A 23048-nucleotide genomic window follows, 5' to 3' on the forward strand; every position below is an offset into this window, starting at 1 on the left:
ACAATCCAAAGACATTAAATAAGACCTAAATAAATTGAGAGAAACACCAAATTCCTGGATAAGTAGAATAAATACTCTAAAGATATCGATTCTGTCCAAGTTGATCAATTTTTTAAAAATTCTATTCCAAATCTTTCTTTTTTTTTTTTTTTTTTCTGGCAATGCTTGCCACATGTGGCAATTCCCAGACCAGGGACAACCTGAGCCACAGCAGTGACCCAAGCCACAGTAGTGACAACACTGATCCTTAACTGCTAGGCCACCAGGGAACTCCTCCTCTGTACTTTTGAAGGATATTTTACAGGGTACAGAAGTCTAGGTTGGTGGGATTTTTCTCTCAACACTTTAAAGATTTCACTTCACTTTCTTCTTAATTACATTGTTTCTGAGAAGTTGGACATAATTCTTACCTTTGTTCCTCTATAGATCAGGTGTCCCCTCCCCTTTCTTCAGAACTTTATATTTGATTTTCTGTACTTTGAAAATGATATTTGTTATGTGTAGTAATTTTTTTGCCTCATCTTTGGTGTTTTCTGAGCTTTTTGTATCTATGGTCTGGTATCTCATATTAATTTGGAGAAATTTTCAGTCATTGTTTTTTCAAATATTACTGTTACTATTGTGCATATATTATACCTTTTATAGTTGTGCCACAGTTCTGTTCTGGGATGAGGGTTTTTTTTTTTCAGTTTTTAAAAAAATTTTCATTTTCAGATATTTCTATTTAGATATCCTCAATCTCAGAGATTCTTTCTTCAGCCTCATCTGGTCTACAAATAAGCCCATCAAGGCATTTTTATTTCTGTTACAGTGTTTTTCACCTGTAGCATTTTATTTTGGTTATTTCTTAGGATTTCCATCTGTCTCCTCACATTGCCCATCTGTTCTTGCATGTTGTTTACTTTATCCATTAGAAGAGTTAGCATCTTAATTGTAGTTTTAAAATATGGTTTTAAAACTACCTGGTCTGATAATTCCAACATTCCTCCATATTGGAGTCAGGTTCTAATGCTTGCTCTGTCTCTTCAGACTGTATTTTTTACCTTTTATTATGTCTTACAATATTTTTTTCTGATAGCCAAACAGACCTGATGTACTAGGTACAATCAACTGCTGTAAGTAGACCTTTAGTAGCATGACTGTGAAGAGGACGGAAGGTAAGCATACTGTGGTCCTTTGAGTAGGTCTCAGTCTTTTAGTAAGCTTGTGCTTCAGGATTGTGAACTCTACTCACGCCTCTCAGTACTCTCCTTCCCCTGAGGAGGGACAGGATGGTTAATAGTAGGCTGGAGTTCTGTATCTTCTTCCCCAAGTCTATTGAGCTCTGATAAAATCTCAGGAGGTTAGGCGCAGGTTAAATAGTTTAGCCTGAGGGCAGACCTCATTAGAAAGAACTGAATACTCTGGAGCATTTAAAAATGATTCCTTTTCCCTCCTCCTGCAAGAAGTAAGAGGATTTTCTCCAGTATTTTACTGTAAGAACTTGAATGAGTTCCTGGTAGTAAAATTCACAAAAGTGTGGGGACCCTTGGTGACTCAGTATTCCTGGACTTTTTATCTCTCAGACATGTGATGCTAAAGCTCCAGAAATTCATCAGTTACAGCTCAGGTTTCCCTCCCTGGCACTGGTTTCCCTGGAGGTTTGTGATTCCCTATATTTGTCTGTTCGTTTGCCTAATTTCAGAGGCAGCAGTTTGCCCTGTGTTTCTATTCCTCTGAAAAGTCTAAGAATAGTTATTGATTTTTTTTTTTCAGTTTGGTTAGCTTTTTACTTGTTTTTCAATGCAGAATAGCATATTCCAGTTTCTCATGTGCTGGACCGGAAGCTGAAATTCTTTTTATTTATTTAATGATCTTTCTTAAAGACCTTTTTTCCTCCTAACTTTAAAGTATTATTTGTTTAGAGTTCCCGTCTTGGCACAGCAGAAATGAATCCAACTAGGAACCATGAGGTTTTGGGTTCGATTCCTGGCCTGGTTCAGTGGGTTAAGGATCCGGCATTGCCATGAGCTATGGTATAGGTCACAGACATGGCTCAGATCCAGCAATGCAATGGCTGTTGTGTAGGCCAGCAGCAACAGCTCCAGTTAGACCCCTAGGCTGGGAATGTGGCCGCTAAAAAGACAAAAAGAAAAAAAAAAAAAAGGTATTATTTGCTTAAAGTACTAAAATATTATAGTACTTTTAGTACTATAATATTATAGTACTTTAAAAGTACTATAATTTCAAAAGTACCATATTCTTAATTAAAAAAAATGAAGAAGAAAGAATAAAACACATAGTCACTGAAAATCCTCCCATGCACAAGTAAACACAGTTAATGTTTTAGAACCCTACAGTTTACTCAGATTATACAGTGCTTGATGTAGAGAAATACGTGCATATTTACATGACATAAACAGTCTTTTTTTTTTTTTTTAGTTTGTCTTAGCCCCAGATAAAGGCCATGGGAGTCAGATTTTCAGATTATTTAATTATGTGAATAATATACAATGCTCATGGAGAATTATTACTTTGATTTATTATTTGGTTACAGTTCAGACTAGGTGACCTCTAAGAGCACCTAGCTCTCTTAGAAATAGTCAAAGAAGGCTCTATCTTGGGAGAAGTCTGAATTTATAGAGCTCTTCCTGATGGCTAGCTTGACTTCTTTCTGACATTAAGGTTCAAGTTTGGATAAGACTAGAGATGACAATTTTCAATGCACATCCCTAGGGAAGTTACTTTATCCTTCACTTTGGGAAGACTTATAGAAGAGGGGTAATTTTTTTTTAACGAATATGGATGCTTTATATTCTTCACAGTATCAGATTATTCATTCTATTAGCATTAACAAAGCCTTAATATGCAGAATCTCAAGATATACCTTTCTTCTCACTTTTTTAATTTTCCAGAGGTGGGGGTCCTCACTCTTTATAGGCCTGCTCAATACTTCTGGCTAAATAATCAAAATGTGTTCTTTTTTTATGGATTTATTATCTTACAAAATCATTCTTATAAACATCTGCTGTGATCTCTATATTACTCATTATCAAGGAATATCTTATGCTTGATGTAAGTACCATGCTATTATTATTGCATAGTTAAGGTATTTTGGTGTTTTCTAACATAATTATTAGAATTCTATAAAGATACTATAATGACAATTCTGGTTAGGACTAAGGGTAGGTGGGGCGCTCAGGAGTGAGTTAAAATTAGTATAACAGTAAGCCTTGCTTTGCCCAAGATAGTTCTGATTTAGGCTTCTTGTTCTACTGTAATTATGAATAGCATCATTTTCATTCTCAAAAGTGTCCCAATTTGAAGGATAAGTTACAACATCATGTTACAAAGGTACCTGGGGGATAATAATACCACTTAATATTTGCCTATCACTTCATAGTTTTTTCTAGCAGAGTCCAAGCTGAGGAGGGATGGATGATTTAAAAAACAATAATTTTTGGTTAATCCTTTAGTTAGTATAGCAGATTATGAGCTGAGGGGCTGGAATCTGAAAAACCTAGGGGCATTCAAAGCTCAAGGAATCTTGGCTAGTTGCTTGATTTTTTGAGCCTTAAGTTCCTTATTTGCAAAAAGGGAAGAATAACAGTACCTCTTTCATAACATAGTAGTTGTAGGAATTAAATGATATAAACTATTTGTGTTAGTTTCCAAAGGATTCTGTAATAAATACCATAAACTGGGTGACTTAAAACAACAGAAATTTATATTCACAGTTCTGGAGGATAGAAGTCTAAAATCTAGTATTGTCAGAGCCATGCTCCCTCTGAAACACGTAGGGCAATTCTTTCTTGCCTTTTCAGAGCTTCTGGTGGTTTGATGACAATCTTTGGTGTTCCTTGGCTTGAAGATGCAGCACATCAGTGCTGCATCTTCATGTGGTGTTCTCTCTGTGACTCTTACTCTTTCCTCTGTGTGTGTCTGTGTCTTTGTCCAAGTTCACCTTTTCATAAGGACACCAACCATATTGGTGTAGGGTCCATCTTAATGACCTCATCTTAACTTGACTACACCTGGAAAGACCCTGTTTCTAAATAAGGTCACATACTATATCCACAACATATCCTAATTGAGGGACATAATTCAACCTATAACACTATTTTAAAAGATTTTAGTTAATTGCTTGGTACAGCATATGTTTTCAATAAATGTTTGCTGCTACCATATCCAAATAGAAGAATAACTGGTTTGGTTAGGCCAAAATTGTATAAGGTAGAGGGAATTTTGTCTATTGCAGTAGAAACTACTGTTTGCCTCTAAATACCCATTCTCCATTCTTCCACCATGATAGTCTCTGATTTTTGTCTGGACCATGCCCATTAGAAAGAAGAATAACATTTGTTTTCACTTGCAACTGGTTGTGGCTAAGCTATGATCAAGAATGTAGGTGGAATTTAAGTTCTTAAAGAGAAGGGTAGTACCTTTACTTCTCTTTTGCTCCTTTCTGCTGGCTGGAGTACAGAGACACACTGGATGAAGCTGGAACTTTATTCTGGACCAGCTACCTGTTGGAAACGTCATATTGCAGATGGCTAAGTAACAAGATAGGAAGGATCTGGGTCCCTGCTCATCATATCAGATCTGGATCGTTCAGGTGATGTGAGGTGGAAATTAACTTTGATCATATTTAAAGTGCTGTTATTTGGTATTTTTCACTTATAGACAAATCTAATACTTATTAATATACTTATTCTGGGTACTAACTATGATTCTAATAGTCAAATAAGATTTATTCAATTCAGATATTTCTCTATTATAGCACCTAATATGGTTCTTCCACATTATTCCTTGTGGAAGTAATAGGAGGATTTATTGTGCCTAATTAAACTCTCCCTGTGTGTGTGTGTGTGTGTGTGTGTGTGTGTGTATACACAGACATACATATACACACATATATAGTTTACCATTACCTGAGTATATAATTAACTATCTATTGTTAGATTTTTTTATTTTTAGTTTTGCCTTGCTAATGAACTGGTAAGAAGTCTTGGCTAATATGGCTGGGGAAGAGGCCCTCTTTAATATGATGTGGGTCCTCTTCTGTGTGTCCTCTGTTGGTCTTATCCTTAGATCCTTAGGTGCCTAGAAAGGACTGGTTGTCTATGTCTTGTTTCAGGACATGTATCACTCATCACAGAAATCCTTAGTCTTTGATCATTATCCTGAAAACTTACCCAGCAAAACAGCAGCTCTGACTCTGTCTTGAGTGTATGCTTAGCTTCTTCTACTCTACTGCCTGTCCTCTCTGCATATGTGATAGACAATTCAATTTTGTCTCTATGGAAATAATTCTTTCTATTGGGAATCCAGATTCAAGTTTTATCCTTAATGTTTGCAGTTCACAAAATACACTTTGTAAAATCGGAACCACTTTGCAAGCTCCAGAAGCTGGAGGTGAATGGCTATTACAACTTAGTCACTATGTGTCCACTACAATGTGAAGAACATAACTCATTACAAAGGTGAGAAAGTTGAGATTTATAATCAGAGAGTACCAGTTTTTATCATTCATTAATAAATATGCCCACATTTTTGGGTAAGGAAGCACATTCACGGTGACAGAGTTGAAGAAATGAAATTGTGTACCTGTGCCCTTCAGATCCTTTCAGTTAAGGTAATCTATGATGGTTACACTGAAATAAGTTAGTGCTCATTACCTATGCTGATTTTTCTTGTTTGTTATAATGAAGTTTCATTTGCAATATTTCAGCTCTGTATCAGTTGAATTAAACCTAGAGGAAGAATATTGTATACCCCTCAAATGGGCTGGTTAGGAAGATTAGAGACCTGGCACTATAATACTCTTGACTACATCAGCTCAAGAATTCGCAGAACTGGAGCAAAGAGTGGGGTGGAATTTTGGCAGCAGAAGTGTTAGCAACAACTGTGACTATGTATCCTCTCTCAGCTGGGGCATTGCTTTCTCATGCATGATGTGTGCCAGAAATATTCTTTCTCACCAAGAATGCAAGTAGGGTTAAAATCAGGAAATAGGAGCAAAGGGATCAAAAAGAACTTTATGACTAGAGCCAGAATTGTCCACAATATAGAAATATGGAGATAGCCAACATTTTCCAAATTTCCTAACCTGATTTATATCTCCTTCTCTCTGGTTTCGAGTAATTTTCTTTAGTCCTAAAATACAACACCCAATCCTTTACTTTCTACTGTTGGTAATTGTGGACTTATCTATGGGAATGGTAAGTTCTTTGAGGGAAAGGATCACATTGATTTTGTTCTGTTGGTGATGTTTTTCTTTGTTAAACTTAACACACTGATTCATACAATTACTGCTGCTCATTAAAAATGTACCAAATGGAAGAAACAATCTCAAGAGGAATCAGCTTGTAAAAAGCCTTGTTGTTAAGTAAGAATAGGTTTAATGTGGCCAGAAATAAAGGCCATTAGGAGAATATTTCAGTAATGAGATTATGATGCTCATTTGCCTCTAGGGCCTCTGTGGACTGAGAATGATCTGGCTCATCTCCATTCATTAATGCAACCAGAATATTGGAAAAAATAAAGAAATTATGGAACAGGATGATATAAAGTTGTGATGCAATTTTAAATATTTCCATTTAACAAATTAATGCTTTGCCCTTAATGCCAAAATATAGTGCATTATCTTTCTGTGATTCATACAATATTTATCGGATATATTAAAATATGTTTATTCCTAATGCATGAAAATGAGGTGGTGTTTTAATGGGACATAATTTTAAAATTTATTGTGAGTGACATAATTTAATTTCTTTATTATATCTCTATAGCTGTATATACAACTTCATTTACAGTTAATGTCTAAATCTGAGAATTTTGAAACATTCAAGAAGATTCAAGCCAAATGATCCTTTCAACCACTTGTGACAGGTACTGTTTTACAAATGTTTACTAGAAATATTTTAAATAGATGTAAAGGACATCCAAAATACTAACAGTTGAAGGTAAAATTTATCCACTCATATTTCAAGAGGATTTTTCACTTTTCCTCCATACTGAGGAGAAAGAATGTATGAGGCCCCAATGCATAACCCACTTCTGTCATGTATCTGTAAACTCTTAGGCATTGATCAGGGAAACAGTGTGGGACCCACGGGATATGCTCACAATATTCATTTTTTTTATCATTACTAGTTTCAAATAAAGCTTTTCATTATAGTACTATCCAGGTTCTGAAAATAAGATATATCAGCTCTGCACTTTGAAGTCAACCTTCACTAAAGAATAAATAACTTAAGTGATATAAATAATGCATCAAATGAATGAAATGATGAATTTGCTACAGCAATATACAGGCTGGAATGGGTGGTCACGGGCATTTGATTGAAAACTGGAAATTGATAAAAATGTAACCTAGCGAAGATACAATTTAACTCATAACAACCTGATCCTGGCTCTAAAAACCAACTACATAGGTCCATGGCGGGGGGAGGGGGGGACATGCTGGTTATCTGAAATTCATTTCAAAATAAGTTTTATTATTTTGGTTAACAATGAGTTTAAATAGATTCAACAATTTCATTGACAAAGTCTTAACCAAGAGTACTTGAAATATACTACACAGAACAAGGAAAGTGGTAGACTAGGCCATCTATTTTCAGCGATGGAAGCCACAATTTGGGAAATTTACAAACATGTTGCAACATTTTCAGAAGAGAGTAATCAGAATGATGAACAGACTCATGAAGCTTTAAATAGTTAGAAAACATAGATACAGGGGAATAAAAAGTTTACTCACTGCAAGAAATGGCTTTATAATATAATTACAGAGCAATATGCTGGGATAACTCGAGTGGTAAATTTCTACTGGAGATATTTAAATATGGGCATGACCTCTGGGCAGAGACGCTGTATGATAGTGCAGTGGGGGATAATGAAGGATAGGAAGGATGGTGGGTGTTCTTTGCTTACAAGTAACAGAAAATTACTTGAGCTTCTTTAGGAATGAGGGGAGGTGGTGATTAGAATTTACATAGTGGATTTAGGACTAGAAAACTTGGCAGTGTGTAAGATAGGCCTGGATGTTTGCTTTCTCTGTTTATCATGGTCAATGCAAACTTTATTTCATGGAATTTTGGCTGCTTTTTGTGGATCTATCCATTCTTCTCTTGCATCTGACCAACTACTCACTCTGTCTTCCTGGGAAAATTCTGGAGGAAGTGAAATTGACAAGTTTGGCTAAATACCTTCATTTCCATTGAGCATAGATAGCCATTTGAACCACACCTCCTCCTGGGAAGCTGCCAGCCTTGAGATGAGTTCTCTTTGGGTTAGATTCTAATCCTTCATCCAGTCAATGGTCAGACCATTGGATCAGCTACAGTGGCTTCCCTGCCAAGTACTGGGGAATAGGATTGAGGAAAACAGTTTGAGCTAAAGGTGGGCCTGGACCATGACCAGTATAAATGGAAATACTGCATAGGTCTAAGTTTCCTCTGGAATGTGTAATTCCCCAATCCCATAATTTGAGGTAGGGTTGAAGTTGAACCTTGAACATTAAAAGTAAGATAAGAGACGATTATGGCAATTCCTGACATGAAGAATGAGGTAAAAACATGTATTATTGGGGTAAATAAAATAAGAAAGAGAGAAGGATGTTTGGAACTAGATAAAAGCATATTTTAGTTATTTTCTTATTATATCTCAATACTTTTCAGTTTGTAATATTGACCTTTACTAAATACTTTCCTCTTGTTAACTATGGAGGTATCCTATATATATTACTAAACAAAAAGTAGAAAAGGTACTCAGTTTGCCAAGATGTAAAATATTTTTTAAAAACATGAAGCACATGTTACTAGAAATATTTTAAATAGGTATAAAGGACATCCAAAATACTAACAGTTAAAGGTAAAATTTATCCACTCATATTTCAGCTATGGAAGCCACAATTTGCGAATAAGTTAATATGAGTGTTTAAGAACATTAAAAATAATACACTGTAATAAGTGGCTTCATTCTTATTAGTAGCTGAAATCTTTATATTGAAAGCCATGTGGGAAAATGAGGTGAAAGCAAGAATGAAACAGCGCATTTTTTTACTTGATCCTTTTTTCTTTTTTTGAAAAAGGCATTTGTTTTTAATTTCAGTTCATTTTGCTTTAATTTTCCTTTCCTCAGCTGTGTTTTTTTCTCATAGTTATTCCAACCCATCTCCTTCTCAATATAAGACTGTAACATGTTTTCTAGAAAAATGTCAGTGTAAATAGCCAGTCAGGAACTCAGCCCAATTATAAAAAGAAGTTTTAAAATAGTATGGGCAAGAATGCTAAGAATCTATGCATATTTGTTCTAAATACTACTACCTTCTTCAATTTAATATCCAAAAGGACCTGCATTTCCCTAAGGACTAGAAAAAGAGCAATGCAGACAGTGGTCACATTCTCACGACCTTGCTTTGCAGGGACCTAACCCAGATGTGGTGGGAAACACAGGACAGCAAAGCTCTTACTGAACCTTTGTATGCATGATGTTGCCCAGACTTTAAGTGTCCCCACTACAGAGGCAGAAAAAAACAGTAATTTAATAATGTAAAACACACACTGCAATTAAAATGTAAATTATGTAAAGGGAAGAAACCACGACTTAACGATTAGAAATGTGGAATAGTAGCAACAACCAGAGTAGGTAGGCCATAATAAAACACTGTGATTATGTGTGTTTTAAAATTTAATGTCAAAATTAGAGAACATTTTTTGGTATGAAGTATGTCCTACAAAAAACCTATAAATTTTCCTCAGGAAAAATAAGAGCAATATAATAAATTTAATGCATCCCCCCCCCACCACATACCCCAAATTAAATGGGGGAAATGAAAATAAATCATGTACACCTTCGCTCTTTTCTGCCTTATTCGTCACGTGAGGAATTTCTTTAACCTCCCCTTACCTTACTTTTAATGATCAAGATCCAATTCCAGTCCTACTCACATCATAGAATTGGGGAGTTATGTGTTCCAGAGGAAACTTAAAACTACGTAGTGTTTCCATTTATACTGGTCATGGTTCAGGCCATGGTCCAGGCCCACCTTTAGCTCAAACTGTTTCTTCAATCCTATTCTCCAGTGCTTGGTAGGGAAGCCAGAGTAGCTGACCAGTGGTCTGGCCATTGACTGGATGAGGGGTTGGAACCTGACCCAGTGGTTATCAGACACTGTAACTTTTCACTGATTTAGCTAGAGGGAAAAACAACTACATTTTTTTTCATTTGTCCATTTTCCTGTACCTTACTTATAATAATCCATTTGTGATAGGCTTCTGTGTTGGTTCAAATAACCTCTAGTCACTTTTCTAGTAAGCCATTAACTGGCATCTTTTTATGTGTGATGGGTCTACTGATAAGATTCAAGGGAGGCAACTCCTTCACTGATTCCAATGATAATACAAATCTTCATAGTCAGAGAAACATGGTCTTTGATACTTAAATTATTCACAGTTCACTTAGCAAGACCCAGTGATCTAGTCCTTAAAGAAGTAGGAAGCATAGGCCCTGGGATCAATGTTGTGGGGACATCAGAACATCTAGACTTCTATGCAGTCAGTTTGGCTACACAGCATCTCTAGAGAGTTGCATTTGGGGTCTAGAGGATGATACAAACATTAAAAAACTTATGTCATCAGCCAGTCCAAATAGTCTACCTCAGGTATCTGGGAATTCTCCTTTTTTATTCTCTCTCCTCTTTTTTATTTATTTATTTATTTTTATTTTTTTATTTTTTTAAATTTCTTCCCTCTACCAATCCCCTCAATCCATTCTTCCTTCCTCTTTCTTCCCAGAGGCCAGATTTCAGTCTAGATGCAGTGATGCCAGGTCTTTACTGTCTTTAGGAGGAATAACCGGGGTCTTTCTTACTGAGAATGGTGGAAGAAAAAAGACTACCTCTCCTAACACTCTCAACTGCTACTTACAGCCTAAATCATGTTCCCAGTTTCCATATGCTCTTTTTAAGCTCTGTAGCTTTTTTTTTTTTTTTTTTTTTTTTTTTTTTTTTTTTTTTTTTTGCTTTTTAGGGCTACACCTGCGGCATATGGAAGTTCCCAGGCTAGGGGTTGAATTGGAGCTACACCTGCCAGCCTACACCACAGCCACAGCAACACCAGATCCAAGCCATGTCTGTGACCTATACCACAGCTCATGGCAATGTCAGATCCTTAACCCATTGAGTGAGCTAGGGATCAAACCTGCATCCTCCTGGATCCCAGTCAGGTTCGTTAACCGCTGAGCTATGAAGGGAACTCCGCTCTTTAGAATTTTAATTTTTACTATCCACACAATTCAAAGAAAGTAATAGAAGCATCTGCATTTTAGCAAAATGACTCCATTCCTAGTAATAACTGATTGATCAAGGTAATGGAAGCTTCAAGATTTCCTAGGCAATCTGATTGAAACCACTGATAAGGAGGTTAGTGGGCAGGGAATAGCTGGTGGTGTTTCCTTGCTTGTTTCCAAGTTGCACCAGTGTAGCAAACACTAATTAAAACACTTGCTTCCCTCCTTAAAATTTATTTAGTAGGAAAATGTTCCCTCATTACCAAATGGTATTTCCAACAGCCCCCATTACAATTAGGTAATAGACTCTTAGGATCTTGATTCAGTAATTGAAGCTTTCTTGGGAAGCAGGAGGGCACAGGTGGTTTAGAAGGCAGAAAGAGGATTTGTTGGCTTCTTTTTTTCTTGATACACCCCACCCCCAACACACACCCCCGGCTCTCTTCATTCTGCCAAAATCTGTTTGAGAGCCTAGGAAAGGTTTCACATTCAACCTCACACATGACTAGTGTCATTATAAACAGGCTTCTGCTCTTTGTACTTAAAGATTAAAGCTTTATCTTTCTCTTGTGGGTTGATTTCATGGATTCTGAAAATTCTTCCTATATCACTGGTGGTGTCTCAATTCAAGTTCCTGTAACTTTACTCCTTCAGAAGCTCCCAGCAATCTAGCAGAACACATTTTAAGTGTGAGTTTTCAATTTTGAAAAAGACACACATCCTTGTTACCATCTTGCCAGTCAGGGTATAGAATATTCCCGTTATCCCAATGAGTTTCTTTATGCATTTTGACAATCAATCTTCCTCCACCCATGAGCTCAGGGAATCAGTAATCTGCTTTCTATTGTTATAGATTATATTTTCCTTCATAAAATTTCATGCAGATGAAATAATATAGTAAGTACAATTTGTGTCTAGCTTTGCTAACTCAGGATAATGATTTTGCAATTCACTTATATCAGTAAATTCATCATTAGTTCATTCATTTTTATTGTCAATAGTATTCCATTAACTGATATAACATAATTTGTTTATCAATGTACTTATATATGTGAGTTGTTTCTAGTTTTCAGCTATAATGAATAAAAATACTATTGAACTACTCCTGGGCATCTATCCAGGGAAAACCACTATTTGAAAAGATACATATACCCCAATGTTCACTGCAGCACTCTATACAATAGCAAAGACATGGAAGCAATCTAAATGTCCATCAATGGAGGAATGGATAAAGAAGATGTGGTACGTATATAAAATGGAATATTACTTAGCCATGAAAAGAATGAAATAATGGCATTTGCAGCAACATTGATGGACCTAGAGATTACCATACTAAGTGAAATTTGTCAGACAGTTAAAGACAAACATCATATGGTATATGAGATGATAATTGCAGGCTTTAGTTCTGTGATAAAAATCTAACCATCACTCAGAATTTATTGCCCTTCATGAAAATGCATTTCAGGATTCAGATAACTTATTAAAAAACAAAACTTTAAAGCTGTGTTTATTTGGGGAGAACTATATATTATGTAGTGTCACTGTTTTCTGCCTTGTTATTATTATTATTATTATTGTCTTTTTGCCATTTCTTGGGCCACTCCTGCAGCATATGGAGGTTCCCAGGCTAGGGGTTGAATCGGAGCTACAGCTGCCAGCCTACACCAGAGCCACAGCAACGCAGGATCCGAGCTGCATCTGCAACCTACATTACAGCTCATAGCAATGCCAGATCCTTAACCTACTGAGCAAGGCCAGGGATCGAACCCGCAACTTCATGGTTCCTATTAGGATTCGTTAACCACTGAGCCACGATGGGAACTCTTTATTATTATTTTTAAGCAATCATTTTGTAAGCATCTCAGAGGTGAATTGTCTAAAAAAGATAGTGCTCTGTGTTCTAGCTCTGAGTTCTGTAATTGCATTTAGCCTTGCCCCCAATGAGCTGTCTGGATGCTATGTGCGACTAGCAGATAGGCCAGAACACTCCATTGCACAACTTAGGACATCAGTACATTTCGTGCTTTGTTAACATTAAGTAGCCAGTGAGAAACAATTCAATAAAAGTCCCTGGTTTTTACATAAAAAGTCCAGACAAAAAGTTGCCTGAAGCAAGATTCTATTTAGGCAAGGAAATACAGGAAAATAGAACATTATAATAAGGCTCAGATGTCAAGAACAGGAAACTCCTGCAAGCATCATTGATTTGGCCATTTTCATTGAATCATTTACCCCTAAACTCCCTCCTTTGTATTGTTATTTAACAGAAAAAAAATCTTGCTTAGCCCTTGAGGCATATTTTAAGTATTATTTCTAACATAGCACATTACATTGACAACCCATTTTAAGTCTTAATTTTCCTTATTCTGAAGTACTTGCATTGTGCATGCTATTTTTTTCAGTGAATTGCAGTGTACAATAAGTGGCCTCTCAAATCACCAGATAGTATATGCGGTCAGCAGTGTAATTTGTTGTTAATATTCATTAATCCTCCAGGAGTCTTTGGTAGTTTAATCACAGCTCTTTTTTCTTTTTTTTCTGTCTTTTTTTTTTGTCTTTTTGCCATTTCTTGGGCCGTTCCCACGACATATGGAGGTTCCCAGGCTAGGGTCGAATTGGAGCTGTAGCTGCTGGCCTACATCACAGCCACAGCAACGTGGGATCCAAGCCACATTTGCGACCTACACCACAGCTCACAGCAATGCCAGATCCTTAACCCACTGAGCAAGGCCAGGGATGGAACCCTAAACTTCATGGTTACTAGTCAGATTCCTTAACCACTGAGCCACGACAGGAACTCCCTTAATCACAGCTTTTAACAACAGCCTTGAAATTTTGAAATTAAAAATAATGTCTAATTTTGGTATTCTATCTCTAGACTAAGGTAGATGGGTGAGTCCTCAGATATCATATTTGTACAAGTAGAAGAAAATTTTTTGTATAAGTAGAAGAAAACTTCTGAAAATGTTTCTCTTCCTCCTTACATTTATTAGGAGTTTGGGTTGGGTTGAGGAGGAGGGGGATGTAAGGATTAATTAACAGGTGCTTGATTTCTGGTAGATGCCTTACAGGTATATAATCTTAAAGGTATAAAACTTCACTGTTGCATCATGGATGATCTTCACTTGGGGGCTGCTAACTTAGTGAATGTAATTGAATAAGCCTCATTTATTGTTTACCATCTATCTAAAAGTTAGGTAATACCATCCCCAATTTAGAAATGATGATGAAGTTCTTCAGTTTAAGTAGATGACTATCCAAGGTTATATAATATGTGCTTAATTAAGCTGGTAAACCCATTTGGAGAATTCCAAAGTTCACGGTTTGTCTAATATACCTTTGCAAAAATTTGCACGATATCCCATAAAATGAGACATTTAACAATTGGGAAATCCACAGGGATTTAAGATTTAACATGTATGAAGACATCTAAAAATCTATAAGTAGAATAGATAGGTCTTCATAAATCATCTTTTACAAAAGGAATAATTAAAAATACTTACCTAGTGTTTGAATAGTTAAAATTGGGCTGTTAATATTTATTTGGCTTAAATTTATTTTAAAAATGGCAGAGCTATGGAGCTGATCTTGAAAACATCTTATATTAATGTTGCTCATATATTAAAATATTTTAAAAAGAAAAATGTAAAAAATTTATTTGGCTTAAGTTAATTGTTATATATACATATATATATACCATAAGATCAGTGCCATTTTGATATATTAGGTTATATACATATACACTGGAAGGTTAAAACTATGACATTATATTGAATGTTTACTAGTTTAATTTATACAGACTCTACAAATAAAAAATATATATAATCAAATCATAATCCTTAATTTACAGAGACTTCAGTATTTAATTTTGGGGTAAATACAATTATTTTGGTATCTCTAGTAGGACATCAGAAAACTTATGGGGAGTTCCTGTTGTGGCGCGGTGGAAACGAATCTGACTAGTACCCATGAGGATGTGGTTGGATCCTTGGCCTTGCTCAGTGAGTTAAGAATCTGGCATTGCCATGAGCTGCGGTATAGGTTATAGACGTGGCTTGGAGGCTTGGATCCCATGTTGCTGTGGCTGTGGCGTAGGCCGGCAGCTGCAGCTCCATTTCGACCCCCTGGGAACTTTCATATGCTGTAGGTGCAGCTTAAAAAGAAAGAAAAGAAAGCTTATGTAGGAAGTCAAACACAAACTTCTAAATATGATATTCCTCTTTCTTTGTTGTTCTGATTTCTAAGTATTATGAAGCTCTAGATAAGACATTTTCATTTTCACTTTAGTTTGTATAAAATCCATGAGTGAATATACACTACAATATGCTCAAAAACTCTGAGAAGTATGATAGGGGAAAACTTTATAATCCTCATGGGTTTACTTGAGGGTTTTCTTCTTCATTAATAAAATAACAATATGGAATTTGCTTTAAATTCTTTTTGAAAAACGGTGGGGGTGTAAATAAAATCCAAATGACATGATATTTTGCACTTTAGGCAGAAGGACTGACAAGAGTTGATTTTTCTGTTAGGTCTGGTTGACTTGAAGTAATCTTACCAAGTTATGAAAGAAATTCAAAACATTTGAGTGACCTGGCTAAAATATGTTATGGTGACAACTCTTGGGATAAAGCTCAGTTAATTTATTCTTTAGTGACATGTTATCCATTAGCTTCTAGTTCTTAGATTCTCTAAGATTAAGTTTTAATGTGGGGGATGTGCTGGGGTTTGGAATGGAAATGCTATAAATTGGGTTTAAAAAAAGAAAAAAAGGTTCTAATGAATAGTTGTCTTTAATTGACAAAAGGACAAATGTCTTATACAAAACAGAACTTTCCATTTTCCTTTCAAGAGAACACATATCCATGTGTTCTTCTAATAATTCTTTCTTATTCAAGTTGCTCAGAACCAATAAAGTTAAATGGAGAATCATCCATCTAAAACTAGTATAACTCTATAAAGAATTGTGGGGAGATCTTATTTATAGAAAGCCAAATTACAAGTATTATACATCTTGTAGTGTCTTTAATAATCAATGAACTCAGGAATCATTTAAACCAGGAGTTTTATGTTAAATATATAAGCAATACAAGTACTATATAGTAGCCATTCCCTTGCCGTATGATGGGCCAAATGATTGAAGCACACACCTTTTACCTTTGATGTATATTCTTTGGTTTGATTAATTTATCTATCACAATAGTTTAGCTAATTGTCTGATAACAAACCATCCCTAAATCTCAGTGCTTCAATAACATGAGGAATTCTTGCTTATCCTAGGTGGCCCACTTGCTCACACTACCCATTGTGGGTAGTAGGAGACCTCTGTTCATGGTAGTCATTTAGAAACTCACTTGCTAGGGCAGCCACCATCTGGAAAATTGCCCGCCTTCTGTGCTGGAGACAAAAAAAAAGAACTGTGGTGGGTTTCTCATCAACAATTAAAGAAGTGGCTTGTCATGTCTACTTATCACTTATCCTTAGCTAGGACTAGTCACCTAACCCACATACCTCAGGGGGCCAGGAAGTGCAGTCCTACTCTATGGATGCGAGACAGGAAGAATAGTTTCTCTGCTTTCTTAATTTATTTTATTTTGTTTTTATGTAACAAAGAGCCCAAGTTATTCCTTTTACAGATTATTCTTAATGTGGATTTGTCTTATTTTTTCTTATATTTTTTCTTCATGATTATATTTAGACAAAATAGTTTTAGTATGAATATTACATAGGGGATGATGTGTCTTTCTACTACAGACTATAAAATTTTCAAATTTTGGTATTGCCTTTCTTCTAAGAATTGACATCTTTTGGGCAATACTCAAGTGAAATAGGAACATGCCTTTTTAAAATGAATTTATCCTGTTCTATGCAAGTTTTGAATTTCCACTCCTGATTTTTCCTTGGTTGTTTACATACATGCAAGGTAATACAATTATAATTTTATTCATAAGAAAAGAAAGGGAAAACTCTCCTGTAGCTCAGATGGCCCTGATGTAGCTCATCTCCTATACCATACTTACTTTGAGGTCTAATATTAACCTTTTTTTTTCAGCTGAATCCCATTATATATATTCTCCTGACATGAATCCATTAACATAAACTGTTGGAAACAAAACTAGAAAAAAAATCCTAAATTAAAAAAAATATTATTTATAGAAGGGTCAAACTTACCATTGCATCTATCCCTAAAGTGACTTTTCTTAGAAAGTTCTAGTGGAATTTTACTTTGCAGTTTTGTTGAAACAGAAGAATTCCTCCATCTCCACCCCCCCCTCTTCTCTTTCACCTTTTTCTTTCTTATATGTTTGATTTTTTTTCTTCCTCTCACTCTTAAATGAGCAGTCAGTGGTAAGTGACTGATGGCTGATCTGAGTGTCAGAGATTCTCTCCTGATCCCTAGGAAGCTTCCTGAAAAAAAATCCCCCAATACTTGCAATTTCAAAGAAAACCCTTACTATTTATTTAGCCAGTCTCTCTATCTTTTGGGTTCTCTTCACTCCAAATTAAATAATATTGTATTTTCCCTTACATTTTTTCTTTTTTCTTTTTATGGCATATGGAAGTTCCCAGGCTAGGGGTCAAATCAGATCTGCAACTGAGGCCTAAGCCAACACCAGATCTGAGTCACATCTGCAACCTATACTGAAGCTTGTGGCGGCGCTGGATCCTTAACCCACAGAGTGAAGCCAGGGATCAAACTGACATCCTTACACAGACAGCACTGGGTCCTTAACCCACAGAGCTACAAGGAGAACTCCTTTCCTTAAATTTTGAACTGTAGTTTCTTTTGACTTCCATCAGGTGTTATGATATTAGTTAAAAGCATACTAAGTTTTTATGAATAAAAAAGTGAACTGATTTTAAATTTTAAGTAGCGCTGGATTTTCATTCATTTTACCTAAGGTTCCAGAAAAAAAATGAGCTCTTAAATATGTATATTACTGTTTGGCCAAAGGCAGGAAATGGGTTTTCAATTTGTATTCTCTCCAATTTCTACCCTTCCTTGGTTTCACCTCTTCTTCCCTCATCACTCCCTCTGTTTCTTTCACCTTCCCCTTCCCTTTTTCCCTCCCTTTCTTTCTCCCTCCCTTATTCCTTCCCGTCCTTCCTCCATTCCTTCCTTTTTTCTGCACTAGCTTTAAAGAGGATCAGTTAACAGAAGAAATCAGATCTCTAGCAGACTTGTCTCTTTTGTTTCCATACCACTGCTGACAGAAGTATTAGTCATTGCTCCCCTACTGTCCACCATGCTATTTAAATATACTTTTGGGGTATATTTTTTTCCTACATTTCCTTTTCTACTCCATAGTCATGGCTATGGTAAAACACTCTAGGCAACACCTCCCACACATGACCATAAAAATATTTATTAGTTTTTTATTTGTACAGTTTTTCATTGCTGACATCCTTGTTTATCACTGAATGCAGATGAAAGGCCAGTATGGTAGTTCAGAGGATCATGTCTTTGCCCCTGTCATGAATGGTAGAGAACTTAGTCCATCACAGGCCAATTAGAATGTGTGCTTTGTTTAAAACATTTAAGAGATGCGGCTTTGCGGGTTATAAACTTGACTAGTATCCTTGAGGATGCAGGTTCAATCCCTAGTCTTGCTCAGTGAGTTAAGGATCTGGCATTGCCACAAGCTGTGGTGTAGGTCACAGATGCGGCTCAGATCCCACATTGCTGTGGCTATGGTGTAGGCTGGTAGATGTAGCTCTGATTCAACCCCTAGCCTTTGAACTTCCATATGATACAAGTGCAACCCTGAAAAGACAAAAAAAAAAAAAAAAAAAAAAAAAAAAAAAAAGAGAGAGAGAGATGTGGCTTTGGTAGTCTCTTTTGTTTAACTTGTTCAGGAACACATATTAATTGGAAAATATTTTAAACTCCCTTAAATCAGCTGATGGGCTATGTTTTTTCTTTTAATTTGTATTAGTTTGATAATATTTTCTTGAGTGTTTTCTATACACCAGGTGTGGAATCAGATACTAGGGAAGAATAGGACATGGGCCCAGCAACCAAGCACTTTACCATGTGGCTTTAATTAAACAAAAAACAGCTTCACAGTAAATAGTAGATCCTAATAAAAGTACTCTGTGTGCTAAGACCTAAAAGCTTGCATTTGGGTAAATGGTTTAATCTTCCGGGACCTCATTTCCTCACTTGTAAAATGACAAGGTTGAATTAACCAATATTTTTTGTCTAACGCTGTAAAATCATTTTATCAGAGGTGTGCTGGTCCTGGGCCTAACCGCCCTCAGTTCTGTCCTTCACTCCTCCCGTGTACTCCAAGGGTTCAGATGATCACTTGCTGGTGACTTTTCTAGGCTCTAGTGTTAGCTGACTTCTAGAAGGATTACATCAAGGAGAGTCAGGGTTAAGTCAATGGTGGAAGTTTGGAGGGTAGGGTAACAAGTGTGTTTGGAGGAAGGAGAAATCAAGACACGCCCCCACCTTCCCCCCTCTCCCCTGCCAGGCTGAGGATGGCTTCTCTAGAGGTTTTATATCCTTTGTGGCTCCAGCCTCTACTGCATCCAGACTGACCAGTTTCCACTTTCCATAGGGTCATCCTAACCTCTCGGTTCCACGTTTTCCTGTTATCCCTCCCATGATGATACTTCCTGCTATTACCCATTGTCACGGTTTATTTCATAGCTCCCTCCTTAATGCTCAGCCTGACCATTTTCCATGAATTTATATTTTTCATTCTTTCTACTGTGAGTACGGGAAATGGTTTCTGTTTTTCTGGTTAGACCATGACAAATCCACAGTGTTTACTTCCTATTTACTATAGTGAACACGCTTTCAATAACTGAGGAAGAAAAATATAAGCATGGGTACACTCACTGAGCTGACCCAAACTAGTTCCCACAGAGGATACAGGCATAAAAAGAAATGTTTGTTTTGTGTCCCTTTTTGTTAAGTATTGAAGGAAATACAAGATCCTCTTTTTTTTTATTGAAGCTACCAACTTGAATCTCTTGAAAGTTAAGACTCATATAAATTAAAGTGAGGGAAATCTTTAAAGAAGTGCTGCATTAGATTGTGTGCTTCTTAGTTCTTAAAACAAATGGCTTTATTATAGCCTCTACATCTGTCGAAGGTGTTGCTTTTCCACTGAGAGTATTAATGAAGAATAAAATTATAGTAGTAAGTATTTTAGCAACCTAAAGTTTCGGTAAGAGGGGGAGATAGAAGAAATGTTTTCGGAGTTCCCATTGTGGCTCAGTGGTAATGAACCCAACTAGTATTCTTGAGTATGAAGGTTTGATCCTTGGTCTTGTTCAGTGGGTTAAGGATCTGGTGTTATTGTGATCTGTGGTGTAGGTAGCAGACACTGAGGGGCTTGGATCTGGTGTTGCTGTTGCTGCAGCTGTGGCATAGGCTGGCAGCTGCTGCTCTGATTTGACCTCTAGTCTGGGAACTTCCATATGCCACGGGTGCAGCCCTAAAAAGAAGAAAAAAAAAAAAAAAAAGAAAAGAAAGAAAGAAACTGTTTTAAAGGCTTGGCTAAGGCATTGTGCTTTTCTTCCATCTCTTTTATCTCCACTGCCTTTAGGTTGCTAAGATACTTTCTTCATTTCTGGGATTTTTACCAGGAGAGGAAAAGAATACAAACTGAGGTGATTTCACTTTTAAATGATATGTAGTTATGTCTTTTGGAGATTTAAAAAATTTAATCTATTCACCAAAAAAGAAGAGAATGGGATAAAAATTCACTTTATTTCTCCCCCATCCTCCAACTTTGGATACAAAGATAAGAAGGGGAGAAATTCATGATGATTGGGTGACAAGGAAAATAATAGTATCCTTGCTGACACATTGAGAATCTTAGAGAGAGGAACTAGGTAGATACCCAGTGAGAATGTCAGTGTATTAGTTTCTTGTGGCAAATACACACTTGATGGCTTAAAACAATACGCAGTTATTCAGTCATACTTCTGGAGGTCAGAAGTCTGAAATTAGTGTCACAGGACTGAAATCAAGGTGTCAGTACGGCCAAAGGGAGAATTTATTCCTTGTCTTTTCCAGCTTCTGGTGGCTACTGGCATTCCTTGGCATGTGGCCACACCACTTGAATCTCTGCCCCTGGGGTACCATTACTTTCTCCTCTTCTGTGGCAAAATTCTCTTTTGTCTCACTCTTATAAAGACACTTGTGATCACATTTAAGGCCCACCTGGATAAACCAAGATAATCTTTATATCTCAAGATCCTTTATCACAGTAGCATAGATCTTTTTGCCATATAAGGTAACTTTCACAGTTTCAGGGAATTAGGATTGGGACATATTTGGAGACCTTTATTCAGTCTAGTATAGTCAGGTCAAGTGTGTAAAGAGGCTGATGTGAGTTTTATGTACTTGTGGGCTCTAAGAGGCTTATGAGGCAGCAATAAAATCAGGTTGCCAAGATCCTTTAAAGATTGGAAATACTGATTATTTCTTAACATCCTGAGTTGTATGATGGATATGGAAAAAATATACTTTTTGGGGTGGACGAGTAAAAACGCTATTTGTGGGGAGGAGGCTGCATCCATGGCATGCAGAAGTTCTGGGGCAGGGATCAAACCCATTCCACAATTGCGACCTGAACACAGCCATGACAATGCCAGGTCTTTAACCTGTTATGCCACCATGGAACTCCTAAAAAATGCCACTTTATTAAAACTGATAGAGTCAGTTGTAATATTGGTTCTGTGGTTGTGAAAAAATGTATATTCTCTGTATAATGTCAAGATTAATCATGCCTATTACTGATATTTTATAATTTTAATAATTCTTGAAATTTTCACCTCGATCTACTTGTTAAAAGTTATGTTAAATTTTAGGTAAATTTTGTTTTCTTTCTTAATAGTTTGTATTTTATTTATTTCTATGCTATATAGGTTGTTCGCAATTGTTATATTTTTATTGTGCATTATAAGTTTGATAGATACATAATAATCATTTTTACTTTCATATTTTTGGCTATAATATATGACACTTTGAGTCTAATATTTTTTACCTCTTTTCTCCTCTAACTTTTAAATATTCATTTTGACTGAAGAAACTTTCTGAATCTCTTTGAGTCCCAAAGAAACTTCCAACATTTCTTTCTCAATTTGTTTTATGTTTCCTTTTTGTAATTAACAATGACGTCAATTTTACTTTTTGATCCAATCTGATGGTATTTTCCTCTTAAGCTGTTTATATTTATGTAGCAAGTGATATATGGTTTTATTTTGTCATTTTAATTGATAATTTATGGTTTATATTTATTACACTATATACTCTATGCATTATATGTCATTGAAAATTTCTTTTTTCCAATTATTTTTTTCCTTCAAGTATTTGTAGAATGTTATTTGTCCCATTTTTGTTCTTTGCTGTTTAGCTTTAATATACACATATTTTCCACATATTATTTATGTTTTTTACACATAGACACATTAATATATGTGTAATTTTAAGCCAATGACAAGAATAGAAGAATATTCTCAATTCTCCTGTATAACGACTCATAACCCTCTTACTTTCCTCTTTTTCCTTCTTCACATGTGTTTATAAATTCATAAACATGAATTTATTTAAATTTTTGATATTAAGAATTTTTTATTTCATGCATTCTGTTTACCAAGAAATTTTTTTTAAAGATTATGTAACACAGCTGTATTAAAAAGTACTAATAAGATTAATGCTAATTTTAATGGGTGCATTATCGATTTTAAAATACCGCATAACTTTGGGATTTTATAATTTTTTAATTTATTTTTTTAGTCAGCTGTAGTGGTTTTTTAAG

The 23048-nt window shown here is 35.8% G+C and overlaps 2 protein-coding genes and 1 long non-coding RNA gene across 14 annotated transcripts in view; 1 reads left to right on the top strand and 2 right to left on the bottom strand.

Annotated features, from left to right (window-relative positions):
• The window catches only part of SLC38A11 (solute carrier family 38 member 11), a 144548-nt gene that overhangs the window by 55026 nt on the left and 66474 nt on the right, over positions 1 to 23048 (bottom strand). For 4 of the 11 annotated variants that reach the window (XM_084999365.1, XM_084999367.1, XM_084999364.1 and 1 more), the window contains one exon: positions 4422 to 4505. The exons of the other annotated variants lie outside the window; for them this stretch is intronic. The gene's annotated coding sequence lies outside the window, so the exon portion shown is untranslated. The remainder of the gene's footprint in view (positions 1 to 4421; positions 4506 to 23048) is intronic. 11 annotated transcript variants of the gene reach the window in all.
• Positions 1 to 23048, top strand: part of LOC146395959 (uncharacterized) — a 38332-nt gene that overhangs the window by 4283 nt on the left and 11001 nt on the right. The window contains exons 2-4 of one of the 2 annotated variants that reach the window (XR_014829492.1): positions 4463 to 4594; positions 5339 to 5462; positions 6771 to 6870. This is a non-coding gene — a long non-coding RNA (uncharacterized LOC146395959). Of the gene's footprint in view, positions 1 to 2424; positions 4595 to 5338; positions 5463 to 6770; positions 6871 to 23048 lie in introns of those variants that run through there. The other variant, XR_014829493.1, reaches the window with a different exon arrangement.
• Positions 20465 to 23048, bottom strand: part of TTC21B (tetratricopeptide repeat domain 21B) — an 875896-nt gene continuing 873312 nt past the window's right edge. Inside the window, exon 20 of the transcript XR_014829483.1 lies at positions 20465 to 20569. The gene's annotated coding sequence lies outside the window, so the exon portion shown is untranslated. The remainder of the gene's footprint in view (positions 20570 to 23048) is intronic.

Source organism: Sus scrofa, chromosome 15 (assembly GCF_054392235.1).
Source record: "Sus scrofa isolate SSC_HxYL_T2T_F1_AM1 chromosome 15, Sscrofa_HxYL_maternal_Yorkshire_Landrace_v2.0, whole genome shotgun sequence".
Taxonomy (NCBI): Eukaryota; Metazoa; Chordata; class Mammalia; order Artiodactyla; family Suidae; genus Sus; species Sus scrofa.